Source organism: Erithacus rubecula (assembly GCF_903797595.1).
Source record: "Erithacus rubecula genome assembly, contig: scaffold_532_arrow_ctg1, whole genome shotgun sequence".
NCBI classification, from domain to species: domain Eukaryota; kingdom Metazoa; phylum Chordata; class Aves; order Passeriformes; family Muscicapidae; genus Erithacus; species Erithacus rubecula.
In genome coordinates, this window is record NW_027635806.1 from 29,166 (window position 1) to 54,371 (window position 25,206).

Consider the following 25,206-nt stretch of genomic DNA (forward strand, 5'->3'; position numbering starts at 1 on the left):
CTGCTGCAGGTTGGTTTTGGGGGCCGGGGGAAGGGAGGAATGGCCAACAAACAGCATCGAAGCGAAGGAAGTTGGTGGCAGGGATGGGATAGGGATGGACGAGTGTTTTAGAGTCTTTAGGGGTGATGGGCTCTGAGTTCCCGTCCTCAGTCCCGGGGCAGGTGCGAGAAACAGCTTTGCTTGGTGGCTGCAGGACTGGATTTGTGTTGTTTAAGCGCGGGGAGGGGATGCTGATTGATTTCTTTCATTCTCTCTGTGGCTAAACCCTCGCTGGGCAGTGCCAGCCCCAGGCAGTGCCAGCCCCGCACGGGGCACGGGGGTTGGAGGGAATGTCCCCGCGGCTCGGGGCTGCTGCAGCCCCCGGGGGCACCGGGAACACCCGGGCTGGCCCTGCCGGTGCCGGGCACTGAACTGAGCGTGGAAAATTTATCTAGCGCGAGATATTTAGCATTTAGATGGATGCTGTGTTCCGGGCAGAAAGGTCCCTTTCCAGGCGATGACCAGACGGGCTTTTCTTTTCACCCCTGCAAGCTATTCTAGGGAGAATCCCGGGTTGACCCATTCTTGAGACGCTGGTGCCGAGTAAAATGGGTCTAACACGTTGGGAAGTTGTAATAGAATAGATTGCGGGTGGAAAGAAAGTTGAGTCTGGTAGGCCTGGGAAAGGAAACTTTGTCTGCACCTGCGTAATCATCATATGATAAATACTAAATATCTCGAAATAAATATATATAATAATAAATTATAATATATAGGATATAAATATATTATAATCAAATATATAACATATAATAAAATATAATATAAAATATAATATAAAATATAATATAATATATAAATTGAATTATTGTTTAACCGTAACAAGAATCATGAGAAAGGATATTTGCGGGTCCTGATGAAAATTACAATACATACTCGGATAAGATCAATGTATACAATAGAACAATATGGGTTTAATAATTAATATACAGTTATGTAATGAAAAGGGTATAAAAACAATTCCATCTCGAATCCATGTCGGGGTCAGATTTGGGGTTGTGCCCCTGATTCCCAGAGCTCTTCAATACAAACCCCTGCATTTAATGCCCCTGTGCTGATGCGTTTCCACGCTCAGTTCAGTGCCCGGCACCGGCAGGGCCAGCCCCGGGTGTTCCCGGTGCCCCCGGGGGCTGCAGCAGCCCCGAGCCGCGGGGACATTCCCTCCAACCCCCGTGCCCCGTGCGGGGCTGGCACTGCCTGGGGCTGGCACTGCCCAGCGAGGGTTTAGCCACAGAGAGAATGAAAGAAATCAATCAGCATCCCCTCCCCGCGCTTAAACAACACAAATCCAGTCCTGCAGCCACCAAGCAAAGCTGTTTCTCGCACCTGCCCCGGGATTGAGGACGGGAACTCAGAGCCCATCACCCCTAAAGACTCTAAAACACTCGTCCATCCCTATCCCATCCCTGCCACCAACTTCCTTCGCTTCGATGCTGTTTGTTGGCCATTCCTCCCTTCCCCCGGCCCCCAAAACCAACCTGCAGCAGCGGCGAGCGCCGGCAGCGCCCCAAGCGCGGCGCGTCTCCAGGCGAGCCGGCAGCTCCGGGCTCTGGGCAGCGCCGGGCGGGGGATGCGGGGCTGGCTCGGGTGCGGGCTGGTGGCTTTTGAGGCAGGAGAGAGAGAAGGAGAGACGCCAAGAGAGGGGCAGAGCGGGCGGAGAGCAGCCGCTGGCCCGGCGGTGGCGGCGAGAACTGCGGAACCCCGGGCGCGCGGGGGACGCCGCCGTTTGGGGCGGGGGGCGCGCGGGTCGCCAGTGCCACGAACGGGCATTTCCTCGAACGGGCGCCAAACGGGCTCCTTTGGAGCGGGGGGTGTGCGGGGGGCAGCGCCCAGCCCCCGGCATCCCTCACTCCTCGAAGCCCCCAGCCCGTGCAGGAGTCGCAGCTTGTGCGGCTCAGGAGAGAGAGAGATGAGTGGATTTTGGAAGAGCAGGAGCGCAGAAAAGATGAAAAAGCAACGCGTGGAAAAGAAGAAGGGGCAAGAGCAGGGCGGAGATCACGGCTCGCCCCGTCCTGCCGCCCTCCGGGACCCCCAGAGCCGCGGATGGAGCCCGGGGACCCCCAGAGCCGCGGATGGAGCCCGGGGGTGCGGGGGGACCCCCAGAGCTCAGAGCTTGGGCTGCAGCCAGCACCAGCAGCCCCGAAGGCTCCGTCCTGCCCCCCCTTCGGCTGCTCCTTGTGCCCCCACCCGATTCTGACACCTGTGACCCCCCCCAGCCCTGAGGGTAAAGGTGAGGGAGAGGGGGGACTGGCAGAGCACGAATTAAAGGATTAAAGGGATGTGTCCTTGTTGAAATCACAAGATCACAGTCAGAGGTTTGTAAGGGGAATCCCCCACCGCCCCTGAGCCCCCCTGCCCTCCCCAGGGGTCTCCCTGAGCCCGCTGCCCCCAGCCCCAATCCTGCTTTAGTGCCCTCCTATTGAGATGGGCTCAGAGTTCCTCTCTTTGGCAAAGAAACTTTGGGATCCACACGTTGGTGAATGTCGTGGCTTTTCCCGATCGGCAGCTCCATCAGCTGTGGAACTGCTGCAGTGGGAATTCGACACCTGGGGCTGTCGAGCTTTTTCTCCTGGTCCCTTTAGTTGGGAGTGTCCCTGGTGCCGCTCGCTTCGGATCCTGGTTCCGTGTGACCGAAGGCTCGTGAGGGCGCACGGAGCTGAGGAGGAAATGCAGATCCCAGGGTGGGTGGGCGGCTCCACGGGACTTTTCCTGCCCCTCCTGTGCCTTGCCTGGCCTTTCCCAACCCCCCTTGTGCTATTTTACCGACCCCCTTCCTTCGACTCCATGCCCTGCATTGCCTTTCTCACCACCTTGGCTCCCCACTCCATTTCCCCCGGCTTTGCTTTGCCTTGCCTTCTCTTCCTCTGATTCTCCTTTCCTTGCCCACCCCTCTCCAGCCTTGCCTGAGTCCCCCCTGGAGCCCCCTGCCCTGCCCTGAATTCCCCCTGCCCTGCCCAGGTGTGTGCCCAGGTGTGTGCCCCCAGCATCACCCCCCCTCAGCTCTGTGCCCCTCCCCACCCCTGGGGGCAGTGGGAGCTGCTGTCCCCTGCCAGGGCTGTCACCTGCCCTGCTGGCTGTCCCCAGGTGCAGGGGGGTGCCCAGCCCCAGCTGGCCCAGCTCTTGGCTCTCAGGGCTTTGTTCTCTGGCTCTGTGCTGGCGCTCAACAGGCTCCGTGTGGATCACGTGGTGAGTTCAGCTCAGCCCAGGTGAGCCCCAAACCAGCCCAGGTGCAGGTAAAAAGCTGCAGAGAAGCCCTGGGCCCATCCCCACACTGTGGCAGCAGCTGAGGGGGGCTCAGGTAAGACCCCACCTGCAGTGCTGCCTCCAGCTGTGACCCCCCAACACCTGGAGGGTGTGAATGACCCCAGGGAGGGTTTGGGGCAGCAATTTCCACCTGTGCAGGTGTGAAGGCAGCAGGTGGGAGAGGGATTTCCCCATCCCTGGAACCCTTCAGGTGCTACCAGGCTTGGTGGAAGTACCTGAAGGGCTCCCAGGCTGTTTTGGGAGGGGCTGGGCGTGTCCCAGGTGCTCTCTTGTCCCCACAGAGGGCCCTGAGCCAGGTGCTGTTCCTCACGCCCTACCTGCCGGCCGCCCTGCTGCGGCAGCGCCTGCACAGGCACCTGCCTTGGAGGTCTTCTCCAACATAAATCCATTGTTTTAATGCTCTCTGGCCCATGTGCATCTTCCACACCCAATTGGGAAGAGATTGGGGGAAATCCCATGACTTTGGAGACAGTGGGTAGAAACTCCTCCAAAAATCGCTGTTTCCAGAACACCGTGGAAGAGGCCATTTGGAGTGGCTCCACAGCACAGGAAACCAATGAGGAGGAAAAGCCCCTGAGATCCCTCACGAGGGTGGGCTGCAAACACAGATCTTGGGTATCTGAGGAGGAAAGATCCAGCCTGGGCCAGAGAAGTGCACAGAGCTGCAGCCAGAGCTCAGAGTTTGGGGTCCATGAGCAGCATCATGATGAGAAGAAGCCCCACGAGTGTTCGAATTGTGGGAAGAGCTTCAGCAAGAGATCCTCCCTGATCTGCCACTGCAGAGTCCATGTGGGGGAAGAGCCCTACGAGTGTGGAGCGTGTGGGAAGGGCTTCAGTACGAGATACAAACTGATCCGCCACCAGATGATCCACACTGGGGAGAGGCCCTACGAGTGTGACAAATGCAGGATGAGGTTTCAGACCAGCTCCAATCTCCTCAGGCATCAGCGCATTCACACAGAGGAGAGGCCCTTCCGCTGCCCCAGCTGTGGGAAGGGCTTCAAATACAACTGCTGCCTTGTCTCCCACCTGCGTATCCACACTGGGGAGAGGCCCTATGAGTGCTCCCAGTGTGGCAAGTGCTTCAGGACCAGCTCTGATCTGATTGTCCACCAAAGGAGCCACACGGCTGAACAGCCCTACGAGTGTGATAAATGCAGCAAGAGGTTTCCAACCAGCTCCAGTCTCCTCCAGCACCAGCACATTCACATAGAGGAGAAGCCCTTCTGTTGTCCCGAATGTGGGAAGGGCTTCAGGTACAAGTCCAACCTCGTCACCCACCGGCGCATCCACACCAGGGAGAGGCCTTATGAGTGTTCTGAGTGTGGGAAGAGCTTCTCACAGAGCTCACACTTGACCACGCACCAACGGAGGTACCACTAAGGGAAGCCCTGTGAGTGCCTTGAATGTGGGAAGAGCTTCATGTGCCGCTCCAGCTCCGTTCTCCGTTACAGGATCCGTGCTGGATGATCCCAGTGTCTCCCAGTGGGCAGAGCCCCAGTGATCTGTGTTGGGAAGACACCTGGCTGGGGGGGCTCCACATTCTCCTGGCTTCCCTTGGGTACCTGGATACATCCACAGACCAACATCACAAATCCATTGTGGAGAGCACATTTGTCGACTTCTGACCCCAGAAAAATATCATTTGTTGCATCTTCTGGTGGCATCAAGCAACACTGGGTGGCCTTGGAGGTCTTCTACAATAAAAAAAAAATCGTTTTAATCCTCTCTGGCCAATGCACATCTTCCACATCCAAATGGGAACAGACTGGGGCAAATCCCATGATTTTGGAGACAGTGGGGTGGAAACCCCTCCAAAAAGGGTTCTTCCCACCCAGCCAAGCATGTGGATGCTCTGCCAGCAGGGACACGTAAATCTTTTTGTTTTGGCCTTGAAACAAAAAGGTTTCTGTTCATCCCTTTGTAAGTCCTGAAATTAGAGTAAAAATAAAGATGTTGAAGTAATGCATGGATGGGGAGATGTGTCCTGGTGGCAGCGTCCCCACAGGTGTGGTGACATCGTCCCCTGCTGTGTGTCTTGGTGGCATTGTGTTGCCTCCCCTCTGTATGTCCCCATCCCCTGCCATGTCTCCCTGTCCCCTTCCATGTGTCCCCGGCCCTCCCTCTATGTCCCTGTCCCCAGCCCCCAGCAGGGCCAAATGTTGTAAGGCTGAACGGGGTTGGGACCCCAATGGAATCTCCATACAAATCTGGGCCTTCTGTGTGTGCACCAGCCAAAAACTATATTTAGTTGCTGTGTTTTGCTGTTCGTTCACATGCTTCTTTCACACACTAGCTGTTTCTGTGTATTTCATTGTTTAGACTAGTATTGACAACAGGTGCACAGCATGAAAAAATTTAAGGAGTTTTTCGATAACTTGTTTGAAACACCCCAAGGCCCCTGGAACATAAACTATGTTAAATTGGGAGAGAAGATGTTGAAAACATCGAATACCAAGATTAGAAGATTCAAGACAGCAGGGGACAGCAAGGATCTTGAAGACCACCAATGACAGACTTTTGAGGGGTTGAAGGGGTGGATCAATATCCTAAAATTACCAATTGTGAAGTGTATCCCCACGTGGGTGATGGTTGCAGAAATGTATAATTGGGGTGAATTGTAAACAATAAATTGGCTTCCGCAAAATCATATTGATGTGCTGTTCAAAGTCCAGTTTGTTCCTGCAGCCAAAGTCCCTGAGGTCCTGGGCTCTCCGAGGGGAGTCATCCTGCAGTGTCCCCATGTCCTGCAGAGTGTCCCCATGTCCCTCAAGGTGCCCCTATGTCATGCAGGGTGTTCCTGTGTCCCTCAGGATGTTCTCATGGCTGCTCCTGGCTCTGAGCATCTGCACTTGCCCTGGCACAGGCAGGGGCACACCATGGCACAGGTAGGGAAACCCTGTGACACCCTATAACACCCCACAATATCCTTTGTCCTCTGATTTTAGGTTCTTTCCCCCTCTTTTGGGTTCATTGCCCCCTGGTTTTGGCCTTTTCTGTGCTTGTTTGGATCCTTTCCATCCTTTCCCCCTGTTATGGGCATCCTCCCCTTGACTTTGGCACATTTTTGGGTGCACCCCTCCCCTCCAACCCCCTCCGCACCTCTTAGCCGCCCTTGTTCCCCTCCACCCCAGCCCCCTTCCCCACAGATGTTTCCCCAGCTGTGTCCCCAATTATCCTCCCATGCTACATGGACTCGGTTCTTGCCATCCTGGATGCCCTTGAGACCCCAGCCCGGGGCTGTGGACCTCCTCTTCCAGTGATCCAGAGCTGGCCCAGCCGCCAGGGGACACTGGTGGCCCCGGGACTCCAGGTGAGTGGCCTGGTGAGGTTGGTGGGAGGGTTTCGGGTCATCTTGGGACTGACTGTGGGTCTTGTCCACTCTGCAGTGAAGAGCAGCCAGGGCCAGGGAGCCTGGGATGGATGGGGGCAGGAGAGGTTGGACACTGGTCCAGATGGACACCAGAGCCGTGGATCCCACTCTGGATGGACACTGGTCTGGAGAGACACCAGAGTCACAGATCTCAGCTGGACACTGGTCTGGACAGCCCTTGGCCCTGCAGCCCCCCGGCCTAGGCAGCTCCCAGCCCAGATGACCACCAGTCTGGACACACCCTGGCCCAGCCCACTGGCCCACCAGCCCATCCCAGTAGCCCTAACCCCAAAACTGCCCAAAATAAACCCAGTTCCAGAAGATTAGCTCTGGGCGATTCCTGCAGAGTGAGTGGGAAACTGAGGCACGAGCTGGAGAGGTGACTTTGTGGTGACGGGAGGGACCTCAGGACCCATCCTGGAGACCAAAACAAGCATTCACACCCTCAAATTGTCACTGCAGCATCTTGAGAACCCCAGCTGTCACACTGGGGGGACTCCAGGAGCCACCATGACCACACAGTCCCTTCGAGGAATGACCCGCAGTAGGTGACAAATTGGCAGGTGGAGGTGACAAAAAGCACAGGTGCCACCTTGGGGATAGTACAGAGAAGGGGTCCTGTGGTGCCAGCAAGTTCCCCTCCAACTGAGGGGCACCCTAGGGTGACAAAGGGGGGGTCAGGGGTGTTCCCAAGGTGAGAGGGGAGTGGGTTTGGTGGGGAAGTGTGGTTGGGGCTCGACAGAAATGCCTCCAGTCCAGTCTGTGCCCAGAGCACGGGGGTGGCAGGGCACCTCTTACTCTGTCACTGTGTTCCCCTGTTACCTTGTCCCCTGTCACCCTGTCTCTGGTCATCCACTGTAACCCACTGTCTCCTCTGCTGGGCAGGAGGGATGGTGGCACTCCCAGATGGGTGACCAGGTGGATCTGCACTCGCCTGCCATGGGAGCAGTTGTCAAATGTGACCTGGGGACACTGGATGGCACTGTCATTGGTATGTCACTGTCACCATCATTGCCACCATCACTGTCATTGTCACTGTCATTAGCACTCTCACTGCCACCATCACTGTCACTGTCACTGCCATCATCACAGTCACTGTCCAAGCACTCACTGGCTGCCCCCCAGGGAATGCAGGGGTACCAGGGAACAGCCAAGGGACAGAGGGACAGATAAGGGACTGAAGGATACTCAAGAGGAACACAAGGGGGACATGAATTGGACACCAGGAGAGACATGAAGTACACAAAAGGGACAGGAGAGGATACAAGAAGGACACTCAGGGGACACTGGGGACACTTTGGGACATTTAGGGACACTCAGGGACACTCACAGTATCAGTGAAGGTGTAGCAGTCGGGGATTTTGTGGTTCAGCAGCATTTTGATGTTGATGGCCTTGAGTGGGAACATCACAATGACATTGATCAGTCTGAGGGGATAAAAACACTGCAAGAGGCCTCAAAATCACCAAACAAAAGGAAAAAAATCCACCTCAAAATCCCAAAGAAACCAATGAAAAAGGGAAAACTCTGCCCCAAAAAATCCCCCAAAAAAACAACAGGAAAGGGAACAAATCTGCTCCAAAAAGTCCCAAAAACCTCGTGAGTTCCTGAAGTCCCAAAAAAACACTTGGAAAAGGAAAAATTCGACACCAAAATCCCCCAAGAATTAGAATTCCACCCCAAAATCCTTACAAAACAAGATGAAAAGGAAAATTGCCACACCAAAATCTCAAAAGTCCAACGAGAATGGAAAATTTCACTTGAAATCCCTAAAAGCCCCAGGAGTCCCCAAAATCCCCCCAAAAACCCTAGAAAAGGAAAAATACTGCCCCAAAATCTCCAAAAAAACAAAAGGAAAGGGAAAACTGGGCCACAAAATCCCCCTAAAAAATCCTGCGAAAGGGTAAAGGGAATCCTAGGAAAGGGAAAATTCCACTCCAAAATCCCACACAAGAATTTGGAAATAGGACTGCAAATCTCACACTGGGATTTTAGGGATGGGAAATGTCCCTGGGTGGGATTTTTGGAGGGTTTGGGGATTACCTGTGGAAGCCACCTGGGACAGTGCTTGGCATCATGGCACAGCAGCTGGACACCGGGTGGGGATTGGGACTGGACAATGGACACTGGGACTGAGGCTGGACACTGGGAGTGGACACTGGCACTGGGATTGGAGCTGGACACCAAACCAGGATGAAGATAAAGCCCCTTGCCTGGTACTGGGAGCTATTGGAGGGGTACTGGGGGTGCTGACTGCTCCCCCCTAGAACAGGACGAGGAACCCCCGGATTGGGGCGGGGAGCTCCGAAAATGAGACCTCCCCCTCCCCGAGCTCCCAGTCAGCAAGATCAGGTGCGACAGCCCTGACCCTGTCCCTATCTCAGTCCCCGTCCCCATTCTCGGTCCCTGTCCCTATCCCGGGCCCGTATTCCCAGCCCCTGTCCCTATTCCCGTCCCTCTCCCCTCTCACCAGACGCCGCCGCCATCGCTCCGGACCTCAGCGGCCCTCACGTGACAGGGAAACATCGCGTTCCTCTCGCGCACCAATCATAGCGCGCGACCGCTCCTAGATTTGCATAACCACGCCCTCGAGCTTGGTCCCGCCCACCAGCGGCTGCAGCCGGATCTGGGCTCTGTTTCCTCCCAGTGAGAGCCGAACTGGGAGGAAAAGCACTCCCAGTTGCTTCCAGGTGCTCCCAGGATCGCTCCCAGTGCTCCCAGTATCGGTCCCAGCGCCGCGCGGGGCGCAGCCACTTGGGAACCCCTCAGGGCACAGCGCGGCTGCTTTTGGGTGTCGGCACCTGCTCGGGCCGAGCTGGGAGCGGAGGAGGAGCGAGAGGAAGAGGAGGAGCGGGAGGAAGAGCAGCAGCAGCAGCAGCGCGGCTCCCCCGCCCGCCCGCTCAGGCTCCCCCGGCTCCGTCGGCATCACCCTCCCCCTGGAAGCCGCAGGTGAGCTGGCAGGGGGAGCTCGCCCCATATCAGTTGGGGGAAGGGGGAATCCAGGAAGGGTTTTTTGCGGGGCAGGGGATGTTTGAGCCGGAAATGGCCCGGGAGGGATCGTGCCGGGTCCCACGTTGCGATCGCCCGGTACCGGCGGGGAAGGGGCGATATTGGGTCTGGAGATACCCGGGAGAGCTGCGGGGGAAGGCGGGAGCCCCGAGCAGGGAGAGCACAGAGGGGCGATCCCGGAGCCGAGGGACCCAGTGGCCATCCGGAGGGGTGGGGGAGGTTGGTGATGAGCGGGCTCCGGGTGCCCGAGGCTGAAAGGGACTTCTCCAGCTCCACTCGGGTAGCGGGAACATCAAAACCAACGCGCACAGCCCTTGTTTTCGCCCAAAACTGGATTTCCGCTTCCCAAACATTGCCCTGATGGAGGAGGAGGAGGCCGTGAGGAAGGGGAACCTGCCACCGGAGCCTCAGGCAGGTGAGGAGGAAGTCACTGCCCCTTTCCCCTCTGTCCTGCTCCATCTCCCAGCCCAGCATGGCCCCTGGCTGCAGGACAGCCCCACTGCTGATGCTGTCCTTCCCCTTCCCTCTGGCACGGAGGCAAATCTCACCCTCTCCTTGTCCTTCCTCGCCCAGAGAAGGAGCTGAGCACAGAGACCAGCGAGGACACATCCCTGTGCCAGAACCCCATGGAAGAGGCCATTTGGAGTGGCTCCACAGCACAGGAAACCAATGAGGAAGAAAAGCCCCGGAGATCCCTCACGAGGGTGGGCTGCAAACACAGATCTTGGGTATCCGAGGAGGAAAGATCCAGCCTGGGCCAGAGAAGTGCACAGCGCTCGGGCTTCAAACACAACTGCTGCCTTGTCTCCCACCTGCGCATCCACACTGGGGAGAGGCCCTGTGAGTGCTCCCAGTGTGGCAAGTGCTTCAGGACCAGCTCTGATCTGATTGTCCACCAAAGGAGCCACACGGCTGAACAGCCCTACGAGTGTGATAAATGCAGCAAGAGGTTTCCAACCAGCTCCAGTCTCCTCCAGCACCAGCGCATTCACATAGAGGAGAAGCCCTTCTGCTGTCCCGAGTGTGGGAAGGGCTTCAGGTACAAGTCCAACCTCGTCACCCACCGGCGCATCCACACCAGGGAGAGGCCTTATGAGTGTTCTGAGTGTGGCAAGAGCTTCTCACAGAGCTCTCACTTGACCACGCACCAACGGAGGTACCACTAAGGGAAGCCCTGTGAGTGCCTTGAATGTGGGAAGAGCTTCATGTGCTGCTCCAGCTCCGTTCTCCGTTACAGGTTCTGTGCTGGATGATCCCAGTGTCTCCCAGTGGGCAGAGCCCCAGTGATCTGTGTTGGGAAGACACCTGGCTGGGGGGGCTCCATATTCTCCTGGCTTCCCTTGGGTACCTGGATACATCCACAGACCAACATCACAAATCCATTGTGGAGAGCACTTTTGTCGACTTCTGACCCCAGAAAAATATCATTTGTTGCATCTTCTGGTGGCATCAAGAAACACTGGGTGGCCTTGGAGCAATTTCCAGCTGTGCAGGTGTGAAGGCAGCAGCGGGGAGGGAAGAATTTCCCCATCCCTGGAACCCTTCAGGTGCTACCAGGCTTGGTGAAAGTACCTAAAGGGCTCCCAGGCTGTTTTGGGAGGGGCTGGGCGTGTCCCAGGTGCTCTCTTGTCCCCACAGAGGGCCCTGAGCCAGGTGCTGTTCCTCACGCCCTACCTGCCGGCCGCCCTGCTGCGGCAGCGCCTGCACAGGCACCTGCTGGAGATGCAGCAGCTGGACAGAGCCCTGCTGCACCTGGGGCTGGGGCAGCTCTCTGGGGAGGAGCTGCGAGGGTGAGGGCACCCCCACACCTGTGCAGGGCACCCCCACACCTGTTCAGGGCAGCTGGCTCACCTGGCACCTGCACGGCCTGGGGCCACCAGGCTGGCACCTGGCAAAGGGGTTTCTGCTCCTTGGGGGGGGGTGGGGTTCTGTGTGTTCCTGACTTTGTTGAGTGTGGGAAGAGCTTCTCACAGAGCTCACACTTGACCACGCACCAACGGAGGTACCACTAAGGGAAGCCCTGTGAGTGCCTTGAATGTGGGAAGAGCTTCATGTGCCGCTCCAGCTCCGTTCTCCGTTACAGGATCCGTGCTGGATGATCCCAGTGTCTCCCAGTGGGCAGAGCCCCAGTGATCTGTGTTGGGAAGACACCTGGCTGGGGGGGCTCCACATTCTCCTGGCTTCCCTTGGGTACCTGGATACATCCACAGACCAACATCACAAATCCATTGTGGAGAGCACATTTGTCGACTTCTGACCCCAGAAAAATATCATTTGTTGCATCTTCTGGTGGCATCAAGCAACACTGGGTGGCCTTGGAGGTCTTCTCCAATAAAAAACCATCGTTTTAATCCTCTCTGGCCAATGCACATCTTCCACATCCAAATGGGAACAGACTGGGGCAAATCCCATGATTTTGGAGACAGTGGGGTGGAAACCCCTCCAGAAAGGGTTCTTCCCACCCAGCCAAGCATGTGGATGCTCTGCCAGCAGGGACACGTAAATCTTTTTGTTTTGGCCTTGAAACAAAAAGGTTTCTGTTCATCCCTTTGAAAGTCCTGAAATTAGAGTAAAAATAAAGATGTTGAAGTAATGCATGGATGGGGAGATGTGGTAGACAATGACACAGGTGAGGTCATGGATGGGGACATGAGGGGACACAGCCTTTCATGGGGACATAGACATGGATGGAGACACAGGCCTAGCTGTGGACATAAGGGGACGTGGACATGGGTGGGGACATGAACTGCAACAGCATCAATGCCACAACCTGTGCCACCACAGTGTCACCTGCACCTCATCTCAGCCATGGCTAAGATGGTTGCCCAATGCACCACATCCCCACTGTCACTACTGCAATATCCCAGCCAAATGTCACCACCCACCAGGGTGGGAGGGTTGTTGACAAGTTGTTGTCAGGGCTTGTTCAGCTGGTGAAAAGCAGTGTGGAAGCAAGTGACAGCCACCAGGGTGTCCCAGGGCCACCACGTTCAGGGGACCCCTGGGGGACAGGGCAAGGATCAGTGCCACGCGGGGTGTCACTAGAGGTGTCCTAGTGGCAGTGTCCCCACAGGTGTGGCGACATTGTCCCCTGCTGTGTGTCCTGGTAGCATTGTGTCCCCTCCCCTCTGTCCCCATCCTCCACCATGGTTCCCTGTCACCCCTCTGTGTGTCTCAGTCCCCTTCCATGTGCCCCTGTCTCTCGTCCTGTGTTCCTGTCCCCCACCCCCAGCGTGGCCTAAGTACCTGAGGTCCCAGGCCCGTGTCCTTCAGGGTGTCCCCATGTCCCTCAGGATGTTTCTGTGGCTGCTCCTGGCACTGAGTGTCTGCACTTGCCCCAGCACAGGTAGGGACAAGCCGTGACACCCTGTGACACCCCATGAAAACCTTTCTCCTCTGATTTTGGGTCTTTTCCCCCTATTCTGGATACTTGCTCCCCTATTTTGTGTCTTCCCCTCTTTTGGGTCTTTCCCACTTATTTTGTTTCCTTTCCCCTTATTTTGGTTCCCTTCCTCTTTTTTTGGATCATTTCCTCCCTTTTCCACCCTTTCCCCCATATTCAGGCACCTTCCTGCTTCTGGTACTTTTGTGGATGCCTTTCCCCTCCTCCAGTCCTCTCCCCACCCCTTAGTCCTCCTCACCCCCCCACTGGTTGCCCCCCAGTTGTTGCCCCACACCACATGGACTCGGTGCTCACCATCCTGGACACACTTGAGACTCAGGCCTGGGGCAACTCCCCCAGCACCGCCACGGCCTTGGGGAGGGGGTTGGGGGTCTGCAGCACCCCGGGGTGCTGAGCGGTGCTGGGTGAACGCCCCCCGGCTCTCACTGCAGACCAGTGGCAGCTCCTGGCCGAGCTCCTCCGCCACGACCCGGTGACCCCGGAACTGGGGGCGGTGCTGGCCCCCGACAGCTGCCCAGCTGTTGGTGTCCCAGTGTTCTGCCCTCCTCCGGGAATAAACAACCTCCTGGGACACCCCCCCAAATCTCCCCAAAGGGCATTTGTGGCTTAGCTTTGGAGTCCTTCAAGCTCCAAAAATCTTCCCCTACACCCTCAAAAACTCCCTCTGATGGAGACCCCAGGGGCGAGCTGCCCCTCTGCGGTCACTGTGAGATGGGGGGACAATGTCCCAGGGGCGGGAGGGCTGCGGACACAGCGAGGGCTGGACTGCGTGGTCCCTCTGCTTCCAGTTCCTGCTCCTCATCCTCTATCCCAGCTCTTCCTCCCACTCCTCCTCCTCTTCCTCCTCATCTTAATCCCTCCACCTCTTCTCCCGCTGTTTCTCCATCACCGCTCCCCCATCCCCACTGCTCCTGCCCCGTTCCCGAGCCCTTGCAGCCCGTGGCAGGAGCAGGGATGGAGCCGGGACAGGTCGGGATGGGCAGCGCGGAGCTCTCGGCTGCTCCCACCCACTGGGGGTGGGGGAAACCCGGCCTGGGGAAAAGGAGAGGGAAACTGGGAAAACTGGGGGACAGCAGATCCAAAGTGGGGCTTGCTGGGGACCCTGGGTGGGAAATTCCATCCCTTTGGACTCTTCCCAGACACCTGGAGATGCTGGAGCAGGGACTGCAGAGATGGGTGAGGGATCCCAAGAGTGGGATTTTGGGGACAGGATCTGTGGGAATGGGAATGTCCTGCTCCTTTCCCAGGGCAGGGTCACACCTGAGCCAGGTGTGCAGGGCAGGACCTTGCCCTGAGCCTTAGCACTGTCCCACCTGCAGTATCTGCTTCCCCTCGGCCTCTTCCTCCTGTGGCCACAAGCCCAGCTTGGTGTTGAACAAAGGGGCTGGGGTCATCCCATGGTGGGGGCTGCCCACCCCCTCTGCCCCCTCTCCAAATTCCCTCCCGGGGGCTGCAGGAGCTGGGGCAGGAGCCCTGTGGGGAGGGAAAAGGGGGTGACACCAGGATTGGGTTATAGTGGAGTTGTAACTGTGGCCAGGGAAGAGCAGGGTGAGAACATGTGAGAGGAACAATTGTGCACACAGGCAGGGCAGGGCAGGAGGAGGGGCAGGAGCTGCTCCAGGGGCTGGAGCTGATTGCCCTGACATTCCATGGTGCAGCCCGTGCTGAGGCAGCCGGGCCCCTGCAGCCCATGGAGGGCACGGAGTGCAGAGATGCACCTGCAGCGCCTGGAGGAGCCCGTGCCGGAGCAGGGGGATGCCTGAGAGGAGACTGGGACCCCATGAGAAACCTGTGCTGGAGCAGGGACCTGGCAGGGACCTGCAAACCCGTGCAGAGAGGAGCCCACGCTGGAGCAGGGTCCTGGCAGGACTTGTGAGCCCATGCAAGTGTGACCCACGCTGCAGCAGTTAGTGAAGAACTGCTGTCTGTGAGATGAACTCACCTTGGGGAAGTTCATGGAGAAGCATCTCCAGAAGGAACCTCATGGTGCAGCAGAGCAACCACTCCTCTCCCCGAGCAGCAGGAGAAACAACACATCATGAACTGACCCTGCACCCACTGAGGCAGGAGGTAGAGCTGGGAAGGAGGGAGAGATGGGCAGAAGGTGTTTTTAAAGCTTCATTTTACTTCTCACTATGCTGCTCTGATTCAATTCATTTAAATTCAATTAATATCTCTAATTTCAAACCTGTTTTTCCCATTATGGCATTTGCTGCGTGATCTGTTCCAGTCCTTATCTCAACCCATGAAGCCATCATTATGTTTTCTCTCTCCTGTCTATCTCTGGAGGGGAGTGAGAGAGCAGCTTTGGTGGGTGTCTGGCATCCAGCCAGGGTCATCTGACAACACTTCCTTTCTCTCATTCTTTCTTTCTTTCCAGAGGTCACAGTGCAGAGGCTGAGTGGGGCTTTGATGGGGGCAGTGAAGGTGTTGGGGAGCAGCAGGGACAGGAGCCCCAGGGATGTGGGACAGGCATGAGAGGGGCCCAGGCAGCTGGCAGGGGGCAAGGCCTGTCCCCCTGGGCCAGCAGCAGCCCCGTGCCCTGCCCAAGGCGCTGCCACCAGGGGCTGGGCCCAGAGGCAGGGGGAGACCCCAGTCCCGGGGGCGGCGTTTCTGCCCCGAGCCCCGTCCAGCCCAGCCTGCCCCGAGTGCGCAGTGACCGCTGGCACGGCTGCACTGGACAGCGTGACCTGCTGGGGACACTGAGAGCTGCCCTGGGACACTGCCCTGGGGATGGCACAGGCACCAAACAAACCACAGCCAGCCCCCTCCTTGGGATGGCACAGGCACCAGAGCACAGCACAGCCCCGCTCCTTGGGATGGCTCAGCCCTGTGAGTGTCCCAAGTGTGGGAAGAGCTTCTCACAGAGCTCTCATTGCACCAGATACCAACGGAGGCACCACTGAGGGAAGCCCTGGGAGTGCCCTGAGTGTGGGAAGAGCTTTGTGCCAGTCTTAGGTTGCAATGCAAGATGTAACCAGAAGTATATATTCTATCACCATCTGTTAAAACCAGGTAGAGCAGTGTTCCTTATCTTTTCCATGACTCATCCCTCATAACTGTGGGGGGGATGGGATGTGGGGGAGGGGGGGAATATCCTCTGTTAATAGGCCAGCTGTTAAAGCCAGGTGCAGCTGTTTTCTTTACCTCTTCCAGGACCCATGCTCTGTCTATGAAGATATCTTTGGCTAATAAGCCACTAAATCTCACTGCAGGACTGATCAAATTACATCCTCAATTTGAGATGCCACCCTCATCCATGAGGAAGTGCCAAAAAAAGTCTGAAAATTTGAAACATCAGAGAAGCCTTTTTCCATTAAATTTCCAGAGGAAGACCAAGTCCATCTTCATCACCACTAGACTTAAAAAAGAAACTACACCTTTCTCCAAAATCATTGTTTCAACAAAACCACATCTGTCACTCCAAGAAAACTATAGTCAGCATTTAATCACACTGCTAACAACACCCTGACCAACAGGGCGTCAGGCTGTATTCTGACTCTATCAGGGTTCTGGTTTTTATACTACTATATTTTTATTTTAATTTTCCTAGAAAACACTGTTATTCCTATTCCCATATGCTGAAGGAAAGCACTGCTTCAGCTAGTGAGAAACCCTCCCCTGCCTCACACAGGGACAGTCTGATGATGCAGCAGTGGAACACACAACGTTACAACCCTCCAGGCTCCAGCTGAGCTGCAGGGGCAGGCACAGCCAGCAGCAGTCACCCTTGTAAAAACTAAAAAGTCTAAGATGAAATGAGAGCACCCAGTTAATAAAGATAAGAAAGGAGGGTCCTCACAACCTGTAGGGGAGTCAGAGGTTGAGATTATCACTGATTCCCTGTAGTATAAAAGTCTCTGTAATTTGCAAAAAGACATTGTATGATGGGGGCATAAGGTTTATACAATCTGATTACTTCAGGTCTGGGACCTTTTGGGTACAGGTGTACAACTGGATGGTACTGAGGCAAGGAATTTGGGATCCTTGACCCAGGACTCAGGTGTGGATCAGGTAAGGGAGCCAGACCCCCTTTCCCTCTGGGAGTAGTTTTTAATGAGTGTAAGAGAGAGGTTTTTCCACAGAGAGAATGCAGGAGCACCACCATAGAATGCACTGGAAGAGCCTTGAGGAAGGGATCCAGCAGCTGAGAGAAGTGGCAGCACTGGAGGTGCTCTCTGGGAGGGGTGGACAGCAGGACAATGGCCATGACAAAGTCAGGTGCACAGGGCAGATGTGGAATTTCACAAATCTAGGACCATCTCAATATACCACCTTCATTGCAATGATTAATGCTGGTAACAACCAAGAGACTGGGTTCTGTCACCAACAAGCTCAGAAATTACAAGAGTATGATCAACAGCCCGATGCAGACTCATGTCTCTGCTCTGGTTAAGGAACTCAAAGAGGAGTTTAAGAGACGAGGGAGACAAGGGAAGAGATGAGGAAGATCAATGCAGCATGAGTACGAGTCACAGGCCCCAAAGTCAGAGCCCAACACCCCCCAGCTAGGGAGAGAGGGTACACCCCACAAGCTGACCAGTGGTTCTTTTTGCACAACCATGGGGAAAACAGGAAAAGGTGAGATGAGAAACCCACCTCTGTGCTGGCAGCACGGGTGTGTCAACTCAGGGAGGGAAATGTTAACAGAGGGAGCTCCACTAAAGTGAAGGGAGCCTCCCATGACCAAGCTGCCAGGTATTACAGAAAGGAGGATAACCTGTGAGATCCCCTTAAAAGAACCTCTAGTATGTATGCCCAAAAAAGAAATAATAACCAGGGCTAGAGGGGCTCTGCCTCGAGCCAGGGAGAGGCATGGGAAAGCCAGGTCTTTTGGATGGAGTAGATCCAATGCCCTGGCACATCAGAGCCACAGAAACATGAGGCGTTAGTTGATACTGGTTCACAGTGTACCCTAATGGCATCAGGACATGTGGGGGAAGAACCTGTTGCCATTGTTGGGGTGACAAGAGGATCACAGGAAATGACTTTGCTGGAGGCTGAGGTGAGCCTGACTGGGAAGGAGTGGCAGAAACATCCAATTGTGACTGGCCCAGTGTTGCATCTGGTTGTTAATTAGGGTGGTAGCTAATAAAGGAGCAGGAAAGGCCTTTGCAAGGGTTTTATAGAGATGTTTATTTCAGCCACAGATCTGCATCATCCAGAGTTCAGGGAACAAAGGCAATGGGGCTTGTGGGGGCTTCAGGTTTGGTACATGGGATCAGCAGGCGGGGAAAACTTTAGGGGCCAATTACCAGGGGACAGGGGGTGTCCAAGGGTGGGGTTAGGGCAAAAAGGCCAACAGGGGAACAGAGTGGGAGTGACCAAAAGGCTGACAGACAGGGAGAGGGGCACAGGGTTGACCCAGGGAATAAAACAGGGGTTGCTTTCCCTAATTGGGAATGCCTTTGGTCTCCACAGCCCAGATGCTCCGTGTATTCTAGGCACAGACTTTCTCAGGAACAGCTATTACAAAGATCCAAAGGGACTCAGGTGGGCTTTTGGAATAGCTGCTGTAGAGGCAGAGGGCATTAAGCAATTGAACACCTTGCCTGGACGATCAGAAAACCCATCTGCAGTAGGACTCTTGAAGGTAGGAGAGCAACAAGTGCCAATTGCCATCACGATGGTGCACTGCCAGCAGTATCAGATGAATCAAGATGCCATGATCCCCATCCATAAAATTTTGGCTAGAAACCCAAAGGGTGGTCAGTAAAACCCACTCATCCTTCAACAGCTGCAATTAGCCTGTGGGCAAGTCTGACAGAAAATAGAAATTGACTGTAGGCTATTGTGCCTTGAATGGAGTGACTCCACTGTGGGAGCAGACAGAGAGTACCATGGATTTAATTAGCATAAGCAGCTGGATAACCAAGAGGCCTTGGTAAGAACACAGAGAGCTTTGAAGATTGCATGAAGATTGGATCAAGACTGGTGACAGGAAAGAAGACTGAATTAAGTAGAAAAGTTGCAATATGTGTGATGGTTAACCCAATCAATGCACTAAAAAAAAATACTAGCCTTCCTAAAAATAGTATATAAGCATATGTAGCTCACAGTAAATTTGGATTCTGATCACCAGTCAGTAGTTCCTGTCTCTCTCTCAATAGTTGCTGAGTGCTGCTGTGCCAGACATGCTGGAACTCCAGTACGAGCTGGAGTCCAAGGCAGCAAAGTGGCACCACTGACATTGCAATTTTTCAATGCATTTTTCTCCATTCCTTTGGCAGCAGAGTGCAGGCCTCAGTTTGCTTTCACCTGGAGGGGTGTCCAGCACACCTGGAACCCACTGCCCCAGGGCTGGAAACACAGCCCCACCATCTGCCATAAACTAACCCAAACTGCACTAGAAAGGGGAAAAGCTCCAAAACATCTACAGTATACCAGTAACATCATTGTGTGGACAAACACAGCAATAAAAGTGTGTGAGAAAGGAGAGAAGATCATCCAGATTCTGCAGGAAGCTGGCTTCACCATCAAGAAGAGCAAAGCCAAGGGACCTGCCCGAGAGATCCAGTTCCTGGGAGTGAAGTGGCAGGATGGACGGCGTCAGATTCCCTCTGAAGTTATCAATAAGATCACTGCAATATCTCCACCAACCAGCAAGAAGGAAACACAAGCTTTCCTAGGCACCATAGGTTTTTAGAGAATGCACATTCCTGAGTACAGCCAGACTGTGAGCCCTCTCTACCTGGTTACCTTCAAGAAGAACAATTCCAACTCCAGCTCTGAACAGTAACAAGCCTTTGCCCACATTAAGCAGAAAATCGCTCATACAGTAGCCTTTAGCCCAGTCAGGACAGGACCAAAAGTGAGGAATGTGCTTTACTCTGCAGCCAGGAACAATGGCTTGTCCTGGAGCCTTTAGCAGAAGGTGCCTGGGGAGACTCGAGGCCGAGCATTAAAATTCTAGAGCCAAAGTTACAGGAAAGACCGAAGCCAACTACACTCCCACAAAAATAAGAAAGTTCAACCCACCTCAGAAGTAATTAGTACAAAAGCACAACTCCTCTTGGCACCCCAACTACCCCGGTTCTGGAGTGGATGTTTAAAGAAAAGGATCCCTCTACCCACCACACCACCAACACTACATAGAATAAATGGATTGCCTTCATCACACAGTGAGCCTGTATTGGAAATCTGAATTGCCCTGAAATTTTAAAAATAATTACAAACTGGCCACAAGATTAAAACTTTAGTCTCACTAACAAAAAGGAGCAGAAACAAGTAACCCAGGCTAAAAAGCTCCACCATACAACCAACTACCAGCACAAGAAACACGCTGTGCTCTTGTCACTGACAGTTTCTGTCTCATGGTTGAGATGAACCAGAAGTGGAAAGTGGCCGCAGGGAGCCCCACACGACGAGTCACACAAGCTACTGAAGGAGAAGGTGAATCAAGTGCACTTGCTGAACTCAAAGCCATTCAGCTGGCCCTGGACACTGCTGAAAGAGAGAACTGGCCAAAGCTCTACCTTTATACTGAATCATAAATAGTAACCAATGCTCTGTGGAGTTAGCTAGAAAGGTAAAAAAAGGCCAGCTAGCAACATAAAGGAAAACCAATTGAGGCTGCTGATGAGTGGAAAAACATTGCCACTCAGACAAACTCTCTGTAAAAGTCCATTTTGTAGATAGGCATGTCCCCAAAAGGTAGGTAATAAAAAACACCAAAAGAACAAACAAGTAGATCAAGCTGCAAAAATAGAGATGTCACAAATAAATTTAAATTACAAACATAGGGGAGAGTTGTTCCTAACTCAATAGGCCCATAGTGCCTCAAGCCATCAAGGCAAAAATGCCACCTCTAAGTAGGCACAAAACTGAAAAGTAGATTTAACCATAAATAGCATTTCTCAAGTTATCCATAACTGTAAGACATGTGCTAAAATCAAGCAAGCCAAGACGATAAAGCCTCTCTAATATGGGGGGCAGTATTCCAAATATAAGTATAAAGAAGCCCAGCAAATGAACTACATCACACTGCCTCAAACCCCCCAAGGCAAGTGCTACGTGATCACAATTGTAGAAGCCACCACTAGATCATTAGAAACCCACCCTGTACCTCACACTACTACTCAAAACACCGTCTGAAGCCCAAAAAAGCAAGTCCTATAAAGACACAGCACCCCTGAGAGAATCGTCAGACAACAGGACCCATTTCAAGAACAGCCTTAGAAACACCTCAGCCAAAAACCAGGATATTGAATAAATATATCATATCCCTTATCACACAGTAGCTGCCAGAAAAGTTGAACTGTACAACAGACTACTTAAAATCACCCTAAAGGCACTTGGTGGGGAGGCCTTCAAAAATTGAGAAATGAACTTAACAAAAGCCACCTCAATAGTTAACACCCTAAGTCCATCACTCAAGCAAGTCCTGCCCAGTCTGAAGCCTTGCACACAGTGGAAGGGGATAAAGTCCCTGTAGTACATAAAAAAGGTATTTTAAGGACTGTTTAGATTAGTCTAACCTCAAGCAAAGGCAATTTTGCTCAAGAACCTGGTTACACTTGGTAGCTAATGCAGAAAGATAAAGAAACCCATTGAGTACCACAGAAAAACCTAATCTTAAGTGAGAACTGTGTGTAAAGTCTCATTGTGTATATATATATAGAGTACAGTTTAAAGAAGGTATGAATTTAGCTATGATGCAGATGGTAATAGAATAAGGAGTAGATAATGTCTTAGGCTGCAATGCCAGATGTAACAAGAAGTATATATTCTATCACCATCTGTTAAAACCAGGCAGAGCAGTGTTCCTTATCTTTTCCATGACTCATCCCTCATAACTGTGGGGGGGATGGGATGTGGGTGAGGGGGGGAATATCCTCTGTTAATAGGCCAGCTGTTAAAGGCAGGTGGAGCTGTTTTCTTTATCTCTTCCAGGACCCACCCTTTGTCCAGGAAGATATCTTCTGTTAATAACCATTAAATCTCACTGCAGGACTGATCAAATTACTTCATCCCATTGTGAGATGATGTAATTCTTCCCAAGGGAAGAATCAAGCATATCCTACCTAAATAAAATCCAAAATTTGAAACATCAGAGCAACCTTTTCCCACTAAATTCCCAGTGGAAGACCAGGCCCATCTTCATCACCACTAGACCTTAAAAAAGAAACTACACCCTTCTCCGAAATCATGTTTCAACAAACCACATCTGTCACTCCAGGAAAGCTGTAGTCAGCATTTAATCACACTGCTAGCAACACCCTGACCAACAGGGCGTCAGGTTGTATTACAACTCTGTCAGTGTTTTGCTTGTTATATTACTATATTTTTATTTTTATTTTCCCAATAAAGAACTTTCATTCCAATTCCCATCTTTGCCTGAGAGCTCATTAATTTCGAAGTTACATTAATTTAGAGGGAGGGAGTTTACATTTTCTGTTTCAAGAGAGGCTCCCGCCCTCCTTAGCAGACACCTGTCTTTCAAACCAAGACACTGCACTGCTCCATCTCCATCCCCCATGGCAGGATGATCCCCAGTGACCCCCAGTGGGCAGAGCCCCAGTGGTCCCAGGTGATCCATGTTGGGAAGACACCTGGCTGGGGCTCCACATCCTCCTGGCTCCCCGTGGCCTTTTCTTTCTGGATTTTCTTTGCCCTTCCCAAACACACAAAACTGGGGTAAAAATAAATAAGTTGAACTAAGATGTGGAAGGGGACATGGGGGGATCTTCCCAGGGATAAGAGAGATGCTGGGTCCGAGGGAGTTGAGGGTTCCTGGGAGGGACTGGGGGGTTGCACAGGGCTTTGGGCACCCCAGTCCCAGCAGCTCCAGCTGCACTGGGAGATCCTGGTGGATGTTCTGGGACAGTTGATCAAGGACCCCCTGCCCTGGAACTGTCCCCATGTCCCCCTGCCCATTCCCCTGTCACCTCACTCCCAGTCCCATCCTGCTCCCATTCCAGTCTGGATCCCATTCCCTCTTTCATTCCCTGTCCCTGTCCCATATTCTGTTTGGTTGCCTTTCCCATATTTCCAGGTCCATATTCCTTGTCCTGTTCCTATTCTCATATTCCTGCTCTCATTCCCATACTTCCATTTCTATAATCCCTGTCCCATTTCATAGTTCCCACTCCCAGTTCTACTCCCGTATTCCCATTTCCAATCCTGGTCCCATCTTCCTAATCCTCATCCCATATTCTCTCTCTGGTTGCTGTTTTCACATTCACCGTCCCATTCCATGTTCCTTTGGGCATTGCTCATGGCCCCCAGCTGGCCCCAGCAGCCCATCCTGCCAGCAGCCCTGGGCTCAGAGCCCTCCCTCCTGCTGGGGCCGTGCAGGGGCCACGGGCCTGCCCCAGGCTCCTGTTCTGCCCCAGGAGCAAGGCTGCAGCTCCAGCCTTTGTGCCCTGGGCCGCAGCAGCCCAGGGCAGGCCCAGCTGCAGAGCTCCCAGCCCCGATGGGTTCCACTGCAGCACTGCTGAACACTGATCCCCATCCCAGATTCTCTCTCCGCTTGCTGGTTGCACACTCCCTGTCCTGTTCCCATATTCCCATCCCAGCTCCCATTCCCGGTCTCTATCCCCATTCCAGGCCCCGTTCCCGGTACCTCTGCCGTATTCTCGGCCCTGTCCCTACTCCCGGTCCCTGTTCCCTCCTACCAGACGCCGCCGCCATCGCTCTGGCTCCCCTCGGCTCTCACATGACCGGGAAAACCGCGCGCTGCTCGAGCCCACCAATCACAGCGCGCGATCGCTCCTTTATTTGCATAACCACGCCCTTGTGCTTGGCCCCGCCCACCGCCGCCTGCAGCCGCGTCCCGGCGCTCCTTGCTCTCAATGCTCCCAGTAAGAGCGGTACTGGGGGGGAAAGCGCTCCCAATTCCTTCCCAGGGCTCTCAGGATCGCCTGCGGTGCTCCCAGTACCGCTCCCAGTGCTCCCACTATCATTCCCATCGCCGCGCGGGGCGAGGCCGCTTTGGAACCTCCCAGAGCAGAGCGCGGCTGCTTTTGGGTGTCGACACCTGCCCGGGCCGAGCGGGGAACGGAGGGGGAGCGGGAGGAAGAGGAGGAGAGGGAGGAAAAGCAGGGACCCAGGAGAAGCAAGAGCAGAAGCAGGAACAGAAAGAGGGGGAGTGGGGGGAAAAGGAGGAGCCGCAGAACCTCGCGCGTAGCCCGGCCGCCCCCTCAGGCGGCAGCTCAGCGGGTACGGCAGCATCGGCCCTCCCCTGGGAGAGGAGGTTAGCGGGGAGGGGGCGCTGGCCACAAATCCATCGCGGGACTCTAGGGGACGGCTTTTTCCAGGGCAGGGGATGTTTGGATCTTGCAGGAGCCAAAAGCTGAGCTGGAAATGCCCCTGAATGGATCGTGCCGGGTCCCATGTGGCGGTCACTTTTTACCGGCGGGGAGGGGGCGATATCGGCTGTGGGGGTCCCCGGGAGAGCTGGAGGGGAAGGCGGGAGCCCCGGAGCGGGGAGAGCGCAGATGGGCGATCCCGGAGCCGGGGGACCCCCGGCAGCCTGGAGGGGTGCGGGAGGTTGGTGCTGAGCGGGCTCCGGGCCCCCGAGGCTGAAAGGGGCGCTGACTGCTCCAGCTGCCCTTGGGCAGCGCCACCATCAAACCCAACGTGCTCAGCCCTTGTTTTCCCCCCCAAACCAGGATTTCCCATTCCCAAACCTTGGCCGAAGGAGGAAGATGAAGCCGTGAGGAAGATGGTCCGGGAACCCGAGGCAGGTGAGCAGAAAGTCACTGCCTCTTTCCCCCTCTGTCCTGCTTCATCTCCCAGCCCAGCACGGCCCCGGCTGCAGGACAGCCCCACTGTGTGCGCTGTCCTGACGGGGACGCAATGGGGGAATCTCCTTCCCTCTGGTACGAAGGCAAATCCCATCCTCTCCTTGTCCTTCCTCGCCCAGACAAGGAGCAGAGGATGGAGACTAGGGAGGACAAATCCCCGCAGCAGTGTGTCCTCAACTGTCCCCCCGTACTACATGGACTCGGTGCTCGCCATCCTGGATGCCCTCGTGTCCCTGCCCCGGGCCTGTGGATCTCCACTTCCAAGAGATTCAGAGCTGGCCCGGCTGCCAGGGGACACTGGCACTCCGGTTGGGTGGCCTGGTGATGTTGGTGGGAGGGGGTTTGGTGTCATCTTCGGACTGAATGTGGGT

At 54.6% G+C, this 25,206-nt stretch overlaps 1 long non-coding RNA gene across 2 annotated transcripts; it reads right to left on the reverse strand.

Moving 5' to 3' along the window:
* Nucleotides 1-4,109: 4,109 nt before the first annotated feature.
* Nucleotides 4,110-23,743, reverse strand: LOC306816340. Of its 2 annotated transcripts, XR_013777643.1 has the most exons (4): nucleotides 23,653-23,743; nucleotides 15,031-15,164; nucleotides 8,007-8,103; nucleotides 4,110-5,233 (listed from the first exon to the last, which is right to left on the reverse strand). It is a non-coding gene; the product is annotated as an uncharacterized lncRNA (long non-coding RNA). The 2 variants fall into 2 exon arrangements; XR_013777644.1 differs by lacking the exons at nucleotides 15,031-15,164; nucleotides 23,653-23,743 and adding an exon at nucleotides 9,750-9,835.
* Nucleotides 23,744-25,206: the final 1,463 nt, after the last annotated feature.